This window comes from Gavialis gangeticus, unplaced genomic scaffold (assembly GCF_001723915.1).
Source record: "Gavialis gangeticus isolate Ggan-Ray unplaced genomic scaffold, GavGan_comp1, whole genome shotgun sequence".
Lineage (NCBI taxonomy): Eukaryota > Metazoa > Chordata > Crocodylia > Gavialidae > Gavialis > Gavialis gangeticus.
The window spans coordinates 16461056-16468599 of record NW_017729002.1 but is presented as its reverse complement, the minus strand read 5'-3'; the positions used below and the strand labels follow the sequence as shown (position 1 = coordinate 16468599).

At 43.5% G+C, this 7544-nt stretch overlaps 1 protein-coding gene across 8 annotated transcripts in view; it reads left to right on the top strand.

The window, feature by feature from the left end:
• Positions 1–7544, top strand: part of MGRN1 (mahogunin ring finger 1) — a 213561-nt gene that overhangs the window by 566 nt on the left and 205451 nt on the right. The window lies entirely within an intron of this gene.

The window sequence follows — 7544 nt, the reverse complement described above, 5'->3', positions numbered from 1 at the left end:
AGAAGCAACCCTGCCATTCATCCCTGTACCTGCAGTGTAGACAGTGAAGCGCCTGGCTCCGGTGCTGGCTGGGTCATGGGCCTGTGCGTGCGCTCAGGTGGGACGTGGTGCCTAGCTGCCACCCGCCCTCTTGGGTCCTCAGGGCTTTTAGCTCACAGCTCTGGTCTTTGGGCTGCGTGTGCAGCAGGATGGAGTTTGTCCTGACAAGAGCATCTCACCAAGAATGAAAGAAAAATCAAAACCTGTTTTTCTGCCTGATGGGGTTTAATAAACCCTTAAGTGATGGGCCTGAAACATCTGACAGGGCTCCTTGGCAGGAAAAGGGAGCTTCTGGGGATGAGTGGTTGTGAGCAGAAACCAACCATTAAGTCGAATCTCTAAAACTTGGAGCATTTGACTTTTTCACGCCAGGAAGGTTTGTTCTGTCTCTGCATTTAACTTTCTCTTAATGCTCTTTGACAATGTAAACAGTACAAGGTGTGTGGTGTTCACAAACATTACAGAGGAGGCTAATGTCCTCTGGCAGGGAAATGATTCAGTTCAGCCAGAATCTGACTCCAGAGTTAAAGACAAGGAGTGTAATGCCTTGCAGTAAGAGGACAGTATCTCCTTGGAGACACCAAGAGACTGCTGTCACCACCTGCAGTTGGGACAGTGTCACAAACCAGTAGAACTTACCAAAAAACTTATGCCTCACAGAGACCCTGATTTTTCTTAATGAATCAATGAGTCTGTAGTTTACAGGCTGGCAGGCCCCAAAATCTCCCCTGGCTCTATGGTCACATTTTGCCTCACAGAAAAGATCTTTTTCTTGCCTGGAACTGCTTCAATAAAAAGACTCTTTTGTCTGATTTCTGTTTAACTCTACTCTGGAATTTATGTGGTGGTAGATGCTTCCTAGCTGATGCTTCTGTTTAGTTCCATCCATCATGTTCCCCTGTGTTTCTCCTATCAATAGGAGACTTGTTTACTCTGATTAATACTTACAAAAGTGTTTTTTTTCTGTAGCTCATAAGGTGATCTTAGTAGCTTTTGCTGATTGATATGATAAGTTCCTTCCCTTCCAGGCCCTGGCTGTGGAATATGGAATTCCAAAGACATGCAGGATGTTATTCTGAAGAACTAAAGTATACACCTCATGCAAATTGGGATGCTGAATTGTAAAAGTCTCTCTTCAGTATCAATTTGACAGGGAAAATAGGAAATGGGCTGATGCTGTGACAGTTGTTTCAAATTAATCTATTATCTATCAGGCCATCTAACTGGCATCTTATAAACATCTTCTATATTGCCAAAGTCCCATGACTTGTTTTTATCCTTTGTGTTTTTTCTTTTAATTGACGTGAAGCTGAATTAGGGTGGCAATCGTTGGCATGGGGTTCTGGAGGTATAGGTCAGACTAGACTTAAAATAATGCAAATGGAGCAAGAGTGCAGTATTCTGCCATTTAAGAGCTGGCAGCCAAGAGGCCCTGTCCTTGTTCCCTGAGGACTTCAGAACATGTGCATGAGAAACTGCTGAGGAAGTGATGCTGTTTGTGATAGCCAAACTTGAGTGCACTGTTCATTAGTATACATCAATAACAGGCAAGCAAAGATGCCAAAACAATCCCCATGGCCTTATGAAAGAAAAATAGAAGAGGATGCCAGCTTACTTTGAGGTTCACGTGTAAAGCAGTGCCTATTTAATAATGGGGAAAATTCAGGAGATTCATGATGTTACTCTGTGAAATTCTAACATATGGTCATCACAGTGGATTCTAGATATGCGTTTCTGAAGGCTGTAATTTATCAATCACTCTGGCATTTAGATTACTGTGTCATTTATTCAGAGAGGATGACAAACTAATTTATCTTAATTTAGGAGGAAGTGTAAGTATACGCAGAAGACCTATTCTTGTTTGCAGTACAAAAATAACACTTTCTCAGTAATGTTGGCAGTTTGATCATAGGGATGTTCAAAAACTTGGTTCCTTTGTGGTTTTTTATTACTCACAATGATTACTCTAGTCTCGACCTAGAGTCTGTGTCTTATCCCTGCTCTTCATTTTGTTAAGAACAATGTGGAAAGTTTTGTCTCTAACTTGTTTCCTTGACTTCTTCTCTAGTGTTCCTCTGCAACTTCCCGGTCTTCTTGCATGCTATGTTTACAAGCCTGGTGTCTGGACAGAGCTTCCTCATCTAGGGCTTGAGAGCTGTTTATACATTTGTAAGAAAAAGAATGTGCCTAGCAGCAGAGTGTTCAATCTCTTTCCAAAGGCAGAACAACTCCAACATGAGTCAATGCATCAATCAGGTTCCTAAAACCCAGAGGAACTTGCAAAATTGCTTAGTGCAGGGGTGTCAGACATGGCAGAGTCATGCCATCTATGCCTCCCCTGGGCCTAAGCAGACCCACACAGGGCATGGCACATGGTGGACTAGCACCTTGGGCAGGGCCCAGGCTTCATGATGCAGGTAGTGCCTGCCCAGGCTGCTCTGGTACTGTGCTGCACAGGTGGGCACTTGTGGCACAGATCTTAGACTGGCTGAAGTGGATGCTACGCTACACATGGTACCTGTCCTGGCTGTACTGTGCCCCACATGGTGCCTACTCCAGAATGCATTGCTGCACATGATGCCCATCTTGGAAGCTCTGGGATCCCCACCACATCTAGCGCCTGCTTCAGCCACCTTGGGACCTGAACTGTGCTGCATCCATTGCCTATTCCAACTGCTTCAGGATGTGTGTGCAACACGGGTCCCAAACCAGCTGAAGCAGATCCTGCATCCAGTAGGCTGGAGAGGGGGTTAGGGGAGGGAAGGGAAGTCCATGGGCTTGATCTGGTCTACAGGCCAGCCCCACACTACTCATCTGGTCTGTGGGGCCAGATGAGTTTGACACCCATGGTCTATTGTGACCGTACCCGTATTAAAGGCCAGATAATTTCACTCCAGCACTCTATATTGAGCCCAGTAACTTCTGTGCTTGAAGGTAGCATGACTCAGAAAATAGAATATTGGACAGGCACTTCCTCTTTCTGGCTCTGCCTGTGGCCTGTTGGATGGCTTTAGACAAGTCAGTTCACTGCTTTGTTCCTTGTTTCTCCATCTTCAAAGGGGTCAGCATACTTTGGTTTCTGCTGATTAAATAGAGTTCTATAACAGCTTGGTATTAATAGTATTGTGTTTGACTAAAGTATAATTTGTTTGACTATGGCCAGGAAGTCTGTGTACTTTGAATCTGGTACTTAAATTATTATTCCATTCTCTCTGACTTGGTGCTGTTGCCTAGTTCAACAGCTGCTCTTTGGTGCTGGTGTGATGTGGTTAAAAAGAATGACTTCTGTTTTGATCCCTGAAGACATGTGAATGCAGCTAATTATTTTGCTGTCTGGTAGGCAGGGACAGCTTATGGTGGTATAGAGAAGAGGAGTTTGAGGGCTTTGAAGTGTGACCAGATAAGGCAAAACATAGGGTGAAGGAAGATTACTGCATAAGCCAGTTTGCCTCTTGATCCAGTCTGTTGCACCGTACTTCCAAACTGTCAGCCTCCGGATTACCACGGTGGACCTGTATATTCATTAGAGGTGCACCGATGAAGATTTTTTTGCTCAGTACTGATGGCTGATTGTTAACTGCTTGATTGTTAACCAGTACTAATCCGACTGCCGATATGCAACCTGGAAACTTGGAGAGCAGCATCCAGGTGGTAAGTCTGTTGGGGGGATCCAGGTGGTAAGTCTGTTGGGGGGGAAGAGGCGTGGAGGGGGCAGATCAAGGCATCCACAGTGAGGGAGGGAATGGGGCTGGGGCAGGGACAGGAGTAGGCGTTGCCCAGCTGGGGCAGTAGTGCAGGGCACAGGATGGAGCTGCGGGAAGCTGATCTGGAAGGGGGTGGCTCCCACTGCTGCTATATTTATATTGGACTTACCTGTTTTCTGACTGAGTGTGCTGTAACGTCTTAGTTAGAATTTGCTTTCCACCTTCTTTGGTTTTGATTCAGGTGGGTTCTGTAAACAATCTACATATCTTGTTTCCTTGCAAGTTTCTGAACAGATTCAAGGAAGAGATTGACTACCTATCAATCTGGGGTATACATGACAAATCCATTCTTTGATTTTAATGTACATTTTATTTGCCAGATATTACATGGGACTTTGCTTCTCAGAGGGCAAATATTTTGTGGTTATATTTTCAAGGGTGGTTTGTTCCAATGCAGGAACCACTTGGTAGTATGTAGTCTGGAAAACAAGCTACAAATATGGATGCTTTAGGTACACAGCATCTGATTATGAGCATATCTTCCTGCATCTTGAAGGGCAGAAAGGAACTAATTAAGAAAGTAAAGTTTTTGCTTTTAGAATGAAATTCCTAAACATCTGCCAATGACCTGTTGGCAGAGAAGTAAATAATGAATAGACACTGGTACCAAGTGATTCTAATAACAGTGTATACTAAACGCCAACAAATCATATTTGTTTCCAAATGGACAATTGTAAGGCTATGCAACCAGGAAAAAGCTTGCAGGTCACTCATAGGAGGGAGAAGCAGTATCCTGAAGGGTTGAGGCTCTGGTTGATAATCAGCTGAATGTTAAGTTCCAGGGAGATGCTATGGACAAAACGGCTAACGCAATCCTTGGGTGTATGAACAAGAGAATATTTAATAGGACTTTGGATGTTAATTTACCTCTATTTGACACTCATGTAACTGCTTCTGAAGTACTGTGTTCAGTTCTGGTTTCCACAGTTCAGGAAAGATGGTGTTACATTGGGAAATCCCTAAGTATGTATGCCTGATCAGAAAGGCTCCCATCAATCTAGTCTATGAAAGAGAAGATTAATGGATAAAGTCACTGTAAGTACTTTTATGGGAACAGAAACTTGGTAAGAGGCTCTTCAGCCCAGTAAACAAAGTACAGGATTCAATGTCAGGAAGCTGGAGCTAGAATTTCAGACTTAAAATTTAAACATGCGTTTTTAGTAGTGAAGGCGGCAATCCATTAGAATATATTAACAGTGGTTGTGGTGGATTATCCATCAGTTAGTACTTTAAATAAAGATACCTTTTAGAAAAACATCCCGTGTTCTGGGTGTAATTGAAAGAAGTTATACAGGAGGTCAGAGTAGATTGTTGATCATAGTGGTCCCTTCTTGCCTCAAGTATTACATAAAAATGTTTGCTTTTCACTTGCTGTATAGAAATGAACCACTATCAAGAGACAGATTCTAAAAAGGCAAAGATTTTTTTAAAATTTGTGTGAAAACTATTTTTTTTATATGTAATAGTCTTAACCAGACAACTAAAACCTTGGCTCAGTACATCAAGTACCTAAATAAACTGAAGCATTTACTAAGGAATAAAAGAGTTAACTATTAAACATTTCTTGAAGTACGCTTTTTTCCTTGCCTAGGTAAGCTCCTACACACTATCCTCTTTGAAAGAGAAGTTCAGGGTAATTACAGATGTTAAAAATAAATGAAGCAGATCATTCTTGAGTGAATATACAAATGCTTTAATTTTTTGCTGTACAACAAAAGCTTTAATTTTAGCCAGACTTTTGTTGTGATCAGTTACAGAAACAGAGGAGGAAGCATTTGTGTATTCACTCAAGAATGATCTGCTTCATTTATTTTTAACATCTATAATTCCCTTGGGTACTATATTTGCCCTTGTCTGGGACCTCTCCTGTTTGCCATGAGTTTTCAAATACGATGGCCAATGGCACTGAAATCATATTGGCCAACTTCCTCAGCCCCCTCAGTTGCATTGTATTTGGCCATACAGATTTGTACATGTCCAGCTCTTCTAAATAGTCCTTAACCTGTTCTTTCACCACAGGTGGCGGCTTACCTTCTCCCCAAACTGTACTGCCAGGTGCAGTAGTCTGGGAGATGACCTTGCCTGTGAAGAGTGAGGTGAAAGAGGCATTGAGTACTCCAACCTTTTCCTCATCCTCTGTCACTAGGGGCATTTTTACATGTGCTCCCTATGTGGCGCTGGGCACTTCTACTTAGCGAGTTGTGCCAATTAAAAGCACCTGCACATCACATGTATCAGCAGTGCAGCGTGCCTCTGTGTCAAGAAAATGGCAGTGTGCTTTGAACTAAAGCACATCAAACATGTTTTAGTTTAAAGTGAATCGCTGTTATTTTCTCCGTGTGGAGGCACACTGTGTCACTGATGCATGTGATGCATGAGGCTGCCAACGCACATCAGTTTATGTGCTCCAGCAGACCCAATTAATCAAGTCTGCTCTGATGCACTGGATTTCCAGTGTTGAAGCTGGCTTCCCACATGTGTGTAAGTGCCCCAAGTTTCCTCCCCCATTCAGTTAGGTACCCACACTTTCCCTTTTCTTCCTCTGGTTGCTGATATAGAAACCCTTGTTACACTTCACATCCCTTGCTAGCTGTAACTCCAGTTGTGCTTTGGCCTTCCTGATTTCATCTCTGTATTCCTGAATAATATTCTTATACTATTCCCTAGTTGTTTGTCCAAGTTTCCATTTACAAGCTGCCTTTGTGTTTTAGCTCACTGAAGGGTTCCCTGCTAAGCCAAGCTGGTCTTTGGCCATACTTGCTAGTCTTCCTGCACATTGGAATGGTTCTTTCTTGCCTCCTCGGTAAGGTTTCTTTAAAGTACAGCTAGCTCTCCTGAGCTTTTCTCCCCCTCAGACTGGCCTCCCAAGGGATCCTGTCCATGAGTTCCCTAAGCAAATCAAAGTCTGGTGTCTTAAGTCCATGGTCTTTACTCTGCTGTTCTTCTTTCCTTTCCTCAGGATCCTGAACTCAATCATTTTTTGGTCACTACTGCCCAAGTTTCCATCCCCTACTACATTCCCCACAAGTCTTCTGTGTTCATGAGCAGCAGGTCAAGAAAAGGATGGCTCATACTTGGTCTCATCAACACTTGCACCAGGAAGTTGTCCCCAACACTCTCTAGAAACTTCCTGTATTGTCTGTGCACTGCTGTACTGTCCTCCCAGCAGATGTTAGGGTGATTGAAGCCCCCCATTAGAACCAGGGCCTGTGACCAGGAAACTTTTGCTGGTAGTTTGAAGAAAGACTCATCCAGCACATCCTCCTAGTTTGGTGGTCTATATCAGATGCTCACCATGACATCACCCTTGTTGCTGTACCCTCTGACCCTAACCCAGAGACTTCCAACAGGCCTATTTCCAGTTTCATACTGGAGCTCTGAGTAATCATACAGCTCTTTTTACATGAAATGCAACTCTTCCTCCTCATTTACCTGGCCTGTCCTTCCTGAACAGTCTGTGCCTATTTGTGACAGTGCTTCAGTCATGTCAGCTTTCCCACAGGGTCTCTGTTATTCCAATCATGTCATAGTTCTGGGACTGTGCAAGGACTTCTGATTCTTCCTGCTTGTTTCCCAGGCTCCATGCATTCATGTATAGACACGTGAGGTAACTGGCCAATTGCCCTACTTTCTCAGGAAGAATGAGAAGGCCTCCCATGTTGCCCCTTCCTGCTTGCACTTCGTTCAGGTCACCCACTTCCCTACATTTACCTCAGGGCTTTGGTCTCCATCTTCCCCAGT